This window comes from Phascolarctos cinereus, unplaced genomic scaffold (genome assembly GCF_003287225.1).
Source record: "Phascolarctos cinereus isolate Bilbo 61053 unplaced genomic scaffold, phaCin_HiC Scaffold_726;HRSCAF=1367, whole genome shotgun sequence".
Lineage (NCBI taxonomy): Eukaryota > Metazoa > Chordata > Mammalia > Diprotodontia > Phascolarctidae > Phascolarctos > Phascolarctos cinereus.
The window spans coordinates 24,479,748-24,488,065 of record NW_027556098.1 but is presented as its reverse complement, the minus strand read 5'-3'; the positions used below and the strand labels follow the sequence as shown (position 1 = coordinate 24,488,065).

The window sequence follows — 8,318 nt, the reverse complement described above, 5'->3', positions numbered from 1 at the left end:
CTTAGAAAGATTGTGACTTGCCCAAGGTTAGCCAACTAGTAAGTGGCTTCGAGGCAGACTATATCTTCCTGATTCCAACACCATCACTTTATTCATTACACCACCTTGCTCCTTTACGAATCTAGTTCTTTTCCCATAGTTTTGAGTAGGACACATCTTTCTAACTCATCCTGAACATCCATATGGGAATATTACTTGCTATATCAAATGGTAAAGTACCATATGAATGATATCACTGTTACTTTTATTACTAATCTGGTTCCTAACGTTTATACATAGTAGTTTGATGAAATATCAGCACTCTTATGGCCCTTTTGTTGTTTATAATCTTTAATTCTCCTTCCAAGACAGTTTTCTTGTCACCAAAAATTTCCTTTTTCAACCATAGCCCTTTACTCCTTTTATTACCTAAATAAAAGGTTTGCATTTTCATACATTATTTCATTTGATGAATGAAGGAAACTTAGAGTTGAAAGGAACCTTACAGATCACTTGGGCAGCTAGGTGGTGCAGCAGATAGAGCACTAGGCCTGGAGTCAGGAGGACCTGAGTTCAAAGCTCGACTTAGACACATACTAGCTGTGTGACCCTAGGCAAATCACTTAACCCTATCTGTCTCAGTTCTTCATGTGAAATGAGCAGGAGAAAGAATTAGCACATCACTACAGTATCTTTGCAAAGAAAACCCCAAATACAGTCCCAGAGAGTTAGAAATGACTCAACAATACAGATCACTCAGCTCAATTCTTTTCATTTTGCCAGTATAGAAATTAGCACCCCTAAAGTTAAAAAAAGATAACCCCCGACATGGCATTTTAAAACAAGTTTAAAAGATGAATTTTCTGCAAGTTTGTAGGATTCAGAAATATAGAATTTTTAAGTGGGAATAATCACTATGGGATGCTTTATTCTAATGCACCAAAGTTATAGTTTTCTCTTAAGAAAACTTTTCTTTAATGGCCAGATTTTTAGAATCAATTATATGTTCATTAAATATGGTCATTAAAGCTAATGAATAAAGTATTACAGTTAAAGGTCATCCTTTCAGGCAGGATTCTGTGTCTCTCTGTTTGAGTTTAATAAAGTACTTTGTCTTAGAGTACATGCTTTTGTACCACAGGGAAACGAATCCAGGGGATTTCTCTTGACTGGGGTTTCTGATTCTTTTGCCTCCTCTTCATATGCCTCTAGGCAAAACCTGTGAAATATAGATTTGAGTATCTTTCATTTCCTGGAAGCTTAGTGCCAGCTGGATACCCCTATTAACCTCAGAAAAGGCCTCATGAGTCAAAATGACCCCATATTCCTCTCCATAATGGATAAAACTACCTTCCTTCTCAGGTCTTTGGCACCCAAATGGTTGTCAGGGAGAAAATTAATCTGATATACTTATTTATATTCATATTAACATGACTGATAACAACTAAATGCATCATACCTCCCAAGGAACCCTTACAATAGGCCAGCAGGTGCCCCCAAAGGGCAATATCTTAAACCCAAGGAATGGATTCCTAGTAATAGAACTGGGGCCCAGAGGCACCTGAGCAAAGGAGAATTTTCTTGGCAATGAAGCTTTTCCTTCCCCCTTGGAACTGCACTACAAAGACATCCCCATAAAGTTATGTACCACATTTTTGTATGCATTAACTAAACGGTCAGTTGCTCCTTCCCTGATCTCTAAAGATGGCAAATGTGGAAGGAAATCATTTCCCACAAAGAAACACATGAAAATCCAGTCATCAATGCTCCTCTCAATATCAAAAGTAAATGGCAGGCTGGCCATAGTTAATTCTCTTTCTAAATACTCACGAAGCACATTTAGCTGAATGTAGATAAACTCTCCTTCTGAAGCAGGAAGACTTTCTTCAAACTGATCATGCTCTCCCTGTTTTTCCCTTGGCAAACCCTGGCAGTCCTTGACTTCGTGACCAAGCTGATTATAAAGACCACATGGTTTTGGTTTGTTGGGTTTGAATTCTTCCCTAATAATTGTAAAGTTTGGCTCATGTGTGGCAAATCCAAGCATAATGAGATCAGCATCCGCTCCACCTAAGCAATGATGAGTGTTTGGGTCATGGTTAGGTTGAGCTCTTTGTCTTCTAATATAATCCATGATTTTATGTTCTCCTTCACCAGGAGCACTAGCATCAGATAAAATGACAGTCAAATTTTTCCACCCTCGGTCATTATTTAAACAATCAGCAATATAATATCGATTGCATTTAGCAAGATTGTCCATGAACTCAGTTCCTGGTGTAATACATTTGCTGTCAAATCTTTCTTTGATCTCTTCTGGAGGAAGAAAGCCACCTTTTGACAGTATTTCTTCCTTGATGCAAATTGATTTGTTCATTGCAAATATGTGGTCTAGGGTCAATCACTCTTATGTTTTTATCTGATATTCCTCGGCAGGGAATCCTCTGCTTTTTGTACTTTATGGAGACATTTAGCTACTAAATTTGCTTTATTCAAAACACATGTCCAGAGGCCCTGGGCCAATGAATCAAATTAAATCAGAATGATAACATGTTCCCTAGGCTGGGTCAGTGATCTGCTTAATTACTGGCCAGGGTAGGGGGAGCAGCTTAATTTAATTGATAACTATATATCTGAGACCTGCATCTCTTGGTCCCAACACTATTTACTTAATGGCCTTGTCCTTCACCACCTGATTTTTGCCTAGCCAGGAACTCAAAAGAGCCTTGAGCATATGTTTTCTGATTCGCAGAATCTGATGGTACATTATTTCACCATTTCAAAGCATCTCTTCATGTTGCTTCTTTCTTGATTAAAATTTTAAAAAGAGCATTGAATCACAGAATATTAGAGCTAGAAGGTGTTATATATCATCTAGTCTAACTCCCTTATTTTAATAAAAACAGGTAAGAAACTGAGACCCAGAGGCATAAAGTGAATCATCTAAGGTGATTTAATTGGTGTTTTTTTTTTTTAAGCTAAGTCCAGAGATCTTTCTCCTACACCACTATTCTTTGCATGGTTCTGTGGGAAAAGCGTCAGGATTTGGAGCCAGAAGATCCAGACAGGTTCCTTTTAGTGCATCCATTTTGAGGGAGGGCCCACATTGAGCATGTTTCATTCTACTGTCTTTGTGCCTTTGCTTACTGTCTTCTGGCCAGAAACTCTGAGGGTCTTCCCCTCCCAGACTGATTCTTTGGGAAGTCAAACTAGGCCATCTTTTGCTTCAATTCTTACCTAACCTTAATGACTGAATGGGTGTTGCCTCAGACAAACTGAGACTTGGGAAAGACCTTAGCTTGAAAAAGCCAGGGTCTACCACTGAATCCAGGGCCTTTGCCAGTCATCCTGACCTATGCCTTGCCACTGGACCCCATGACTCTGGAGGAGAGAGTGAGGTTGATGACTTTGCACAACCCTGCTTCACTTAAATCCTATCCACTTGCAAGTGAAGATATCACCCTGCTGATGTCACTGGTCTTCTTCGAAAACAACAACTTTCCTCTTTCTCCCTTTCCTTACCCTTCTCAGCTCCTTTCTATGTGTTGTCTCTCTCTATTAAACTATAAGCTTCTTGAAGTCAGGGGTTGTCTTTATTATTGCTTGTATTTGTATCCATACTACTCCACACAGTGCTTGGTATGGTAAACACTTAATAAATGCTTGACTCTGTTAGAATCCTGGCTGTGGTACTTATTGTATGATGTCGGGCAAGACACTTCCATTTTCTATGCTGCACTCTCTTTAGTTGTCAAGTGAGGGTCTGAGTTAGATGAAATTTAAGGCCTCTTTTAGGCATAAGCTAAGATCCTTTTGCATCCTGTCTCATTTCACCGTGGCTCTTTCCATTTTGTATTTTGTATAATAATGATAATGACTGATTTCTGTCTAATTCAAGCCCTACAACAACCATATGAAGTAGGTTCTGTTATTATCCTCATTTTAAAGACTAGAATAATAAGACCCAGAGACTTTCCAATATTATGGAGTTAGTGGAAGAAGCCTGATTTCAACCCAGGTTTTTCTGATTCAGCTCCGGTGCTCTGTCTACAATTCCAAAGCTGCCTTTCCAGATCTGTGTGTGTGTGTATGTGAACTCTTTTAGGTAGTGATTTGAGTGAGTTCTCAGCAGTATCTGTTATTGCAGTTTCATTCCTTGGGATCTTGAAGCTTTCCCCATATACTCTATTAAAATAAAAATTCCCCTGGGAGGCTTTAAGTCTTATTATCAGATAACAACTTGCTTTACAGGCAGATAAAAGTATGACTGTAGGGGTGAGACACAAGATAAGTTCTTTCCTCTAGCATGTACTGTGTTAAACCAATGCTCTGACAGGGCTGAGCTAACTATGATATCTTATGAACAAGACATGAGTGAACAAATCCACTGAATGGAGACTTACCTCTACCTATTAGCTGTTATCCCTTAAATGATTTCTGGCCCCATATAAATAGTGGCGAGTAGCCTCACCCCATCATGATTCCAAATGAGTAAAATACTGCCTGGAAGTAAAGTGCTCACCTGTGTGAGATAATTTAATTCTATTGAAGCATCAGGGGGCCACAGAAAAGAAAATTAGCTAATTGGCACCCTACTATTTATACATATGGGTTAGCACTTTACCTCACCTAGGCTCTACTGGGTTATGTACTGCATCTCTCCAATTGCTGGAAGGAGATAGAATGTGTGAACAGATAAATTTCACTCTATTAGAATTTTTACTTTTGAGAGTTCTTATTCTGAAATGAAAGTAATTTCGGAAGACTTAAGAATTCTGATTAACATAATGATCAACCATAATTCCACAGGGCCAATCATCAAGAATGCTACCTCCTGGCAGAATGGTCTAAATATTCAGAATGTGACACACACTTTTGGACATTGCTGACATGGGATTTACTTTGCTTTATTATACTTAATTATTAAAAAGGATTTCTTTTCTTTTCTTTTCTTTTTCCCCACAGAGTATTGTTGGAAAATAGGGGCCATAATGCCTGTTAACAAAAAATAAAATCAAATTTAACTTAAAAAAATGAAAGTGTTGGAAAAACAACTCAATACCAGGGGCTATTCCACTCTCTATTAGAATGTGGTAATACCTGAAAACAGTCAGTCAGTTAACAAACATTTATTAAGTACTTACTCTGCTGCCAGGCACTGTGCTAAGCTCTGGAGAGGCAAATACAAGAAAAAAGAAAAACAGTCCCTATCCTCAAGGATCTTACATTCTAATAGGGGGTTACAAGATGCAAAAGGGGCATGGTTCCTAAGTCCATAGAATCAGGGATGGCTAGTCTGGGACCATATTCCAAAATGATGGTTTAGAAAAAAAACTCATCAATGGGACAAGGGATCTGAAGAAACAGTGCTAGAACATCTGGGTGATGTCTTGGCCAGCTTGTAGTATAAAAAAGAACTTGATGTGTTAATATAGTGAAGGTAGTGATAATGATCTTGATTATAGTTGCTAACATTTATATCATGCTTCAAGATTTGAAAAATAATATAAATGTGTTATTTGATCATCACAAAATATCTGTGAAGGTGATATTGTTTTCCCATTTTATAGATGAGCAAAACGAGTCTGAGAGAGGACAAATCACCTACTCAGAGTTGCACAGCTAGTTTCTGGGGGAAGGATTTCAACTCAGAACTTCCTGACAAGTACAGCACTCTCATAAATTGTGCTACCTCATTGCCTCATATCTGTGTCTTTGTTGTTGTTCAGCCATTTCAGTCCTATCTCTCTTTTTGCGACCCAGTTTGGCATTTTCTTGGCAAAGATACTGGAGTGGCTTGCCATTTCCCTTACCAACTCATTTTATAGATGAGGATATTGAGGTAAACAAGGGTAAGTGACTTGCCCAAGGTCGCACAACTAGTAAGCGTCTGAGGCCAGATTTGAACAGATGAGTCTTCCTGACTCCAGGTCCAGTGCTCTATCCATTGCATCACCTAGCTGCCCTCATATTTATATCTATGCATTGTTAACTGTCAAATGGAGTGGGGGTGGGATGGAAACGAAAGGGAACCAACATTTATTAAGTGTCTAGTATGTGTCAGGGATTGTGCTAAGTCTCTCCAAATATTATCTCATTTGAAATAAATGAAGGGGAAAGATCCTGCTTCTGTTTTTGCTTCTGCTTCTTCTTCACATCTCGTGGAAAATCTCTAGACTTAAGGAACTCACTACTTCCCCAAGGCAGCCCATTCCACTTTGAAAAAGAGCCAATGTGATAGAAGTAGAGTAGTGGAAAGAAGGGTGCTAGTCTCGTAGTTAGGTAAGAGCTGGGTTCTACTCCTACTTCTTTTACTTATTAGTTAAATGACCCTGGACAAGTTACTTAGCCTCTTATGATAAAAAGTTTTATCATCTGTCTAAGAGGAATACTTAAAATTGGAGCATCTACCTTAAATAGTTGTTTTGTTCAAATGAGATAATTCATGTAAAATACATAGTAAATCTACATAGTCTATATAAAGTCAAGTGATATTATTGTATCACTCTAAATACTAGCAAGTTTTTCCTCATATTTAGCCAAATGCTACTTATTTATCCTAGCTCTGATCTCTGGGGCTAGCAAAAAAAAAAATGTACCTCTTCCACATAAAAGTCCCTCAAATGCTTGAAACCTCTATCATGTCTTTCTTAAGTCTTCCTTTCTCTAGGTTAAACATTTTTAGTTCTTTTAACAAATCCTTTTTGGCATGGTTTCCAATCCATCATTATATTCTCCTCTAGACATGTTGCAACTTGTCAATGTCTTTCCTAAAATGTGTCACCTAGATCTAAGTACATCTCAGTATGGTATTGCAACTGTGGCCTGGGAGGGCAGACTACAGAAGGACTGTGATCTTTCTCATTCTGGATATGATGCCTCTCTCAGTACCCCCTAGCATCTAATTAGCTTTACTATTAGTTTTTTGGGGCTCCTTTTATATTGTTGGCTTATACTGAGCTTGAAATCTGTCCTTTTCACCTGAATTGCATTCTGGTATAATCTTTCCTTCTTTGTCCCTGAGGATGGGGAACTTTTTATTTATCAGTATTCTATTTTGTCTCATTAAATTTGTCCTGTCAAAATGTTTTTGGATCCCAATTCTGCCATCCAACAAATTAACTAATTAATTAATAGGGCCAAGGATACAGCACCATAACATGTTACTAGAAACCTTTCTTCAAGTTGGCATCAAGTCATTAATCATAGCTCTTGAATTCTCACATTTAACTTGTTTCAAATCTGATCAACTATACTCTTGTCTAGATTATTTCCTTCCGCCTTGTTCACATGGATATCATGAGGCATTTTGTCAGATGACTGCCAAAGTCTGAGAACACAGTGAGGGGAATCAGCTATACGCAAGACACAGTAAAGGCATGTTGTTGTTTGCATCTGCCAATTAATCTCTGGTCTTAAGGAGCGTTGAGATATACAGTTATCCCTTCCACATCATGGGAGAGTTAAGGTTGTGGCATCTCCCTCTCCAATCTCGAAAATCATCATAAAATTTTTTGGCCCTCCACTCATACCAGAGAATAAGTCTGAATTATTATGGTATTAAAAGATAACATGTTGATATAATATCATATATATATTTTGTGCATTTCTGAATTTCTAAACTTTTTCTGTGTCATCTGCTCACATGTTGTCTGCAACTTCCACAAAACTCCCCAGGAATTCCCCTTAAATTTCTTATGCCAATGCATGATATATTGAAAACACAATGGGGAAAATCTTGATATGGTAGGGAGAATTATACTCTTGACACCGATATTTAAGATGCCTTGGTAGAAACTAGTCCCTAGGTGTTGCAAGAAGGAAAATGAACAGGGAGGGAGCATGTTGTAGAGTGAGTCAGTTTTATTTGGGAGGTCTGTGTGAAGGGGAGAGAGAGGAGTGTCTACTATCTGGAAGCATGGCACCTTAACTGTTACACAGGATAGTTGGAGTGTGTTTAGTAGCAGTCTTTTGCAGGAACCAGCATGTGTGGAGGCTGAAAGAATTAGGATGTGTGAATCAATCATCCAACAAGCTTTTATTAAATGCCTCCTACATGTCAGGCCCTTTGCTAAGTGCTGGAGACACCAAGACAACACCAAACAGTTCCTGCCCTCGAGGATCTTACATCAAAATGAAGAAGACAGTATGTATGTGTGTGTATGAGTGTGTGTATATAAATGACATGTACAGAGCAGATACAAGATAACTTTTGGAGGTGAAAGTACTACCAGCTGGGGTTATCATGTTTCTGAGTTTCTTATTCTAGTGAAAAGGGGTTGGAAAAATATTGACCAGAGCTGAGATACATGGAAGGCACTGGGAAGCACAGGAATGTGAAC

The 8,318-nt window shown here is 38.4% G+C and overlaps 1 pseudogene; it reads right to left on the bottom strand.

Moving 5' to 3' along the window:
* Positions 1–1,597: 1,597 nt before the first annotated feature.
* LOC110212784 (5'-3' exoribonuclease 2 pseudogene) lies at positions 1,598–2,353 on the bottom strand (annotated as a pseudogene).
* Positions 2,354–8,318: the final 5,965 nt, after the last annotated feature.